We start from the raw sequence: 565 nt of genomic DNA, 5'->3' as shown, positions 1-565 counted from the left end.
ACACGACGACGACGACGACGACACCCCCCTTCTCTCCTCCGTTTCGTTCCTGCTCCTCGAAGCCACGTCGAAAGCAAGCGGAGGGGTTCCCACCGCGGCTGGGCTCCCCGCGGGGTCGCCCTGCCCCGCGCCGTGCCGCTGCAAGGTGCTGCTCCCACTCCGAAACTGCCTTTTAATCTTGCCGAGCTCAATACTCTCATTTTATTCTGACAGCCTCATTTACACGCACGGCTTCGTCTGTCCGCTCGCGATCTCGTTGCGCCGACGCAACCCTGAGTCCGTCCCACCTCCCCAGGCTTCGCCCCACTTTACCGCTATTTAAACCGAGCGTTAAAATTCACCCTCGTGAGATTTTTTTGGAGCTCAGCATCCAAACCGAGCAGCGCATCTGCGGCAGGAGGTAGGGAGTAGACGTACAGCCGTGGCAAAAATGGATCTGAAGGGGCAGTCCCTGGGAGGGTGGGACACACGTCCCTCGTCTCCTGTTCCAGGCCCAAGGCTCCGGCCGGCGAGGGTGCAGCCGGGTCCGGGGGGGGGGCAGAAAGGCAAGCCCGGGGGGCCCTTC

Source organism: Pygoscelis adeliae, unplaced genomic scaffold (assembly GCF_000699105.1).
Source record: "Pygoscelis adeliae isolate BGI_AS28 unplaced genomic scaffold, ASM69910v1 Scaffold273, whole genome shotgun sequence".
Taxonomy (NCBI): domain Eukaryota; kingdom Metazoa; phylum Chordata; class Aves; order Sphenisciformes; family Spheniscidae; genus Pygoscelis; species Pygoscelis adeliae.
Note: the sequence above shows the minus strand (reverse complement) of the source record.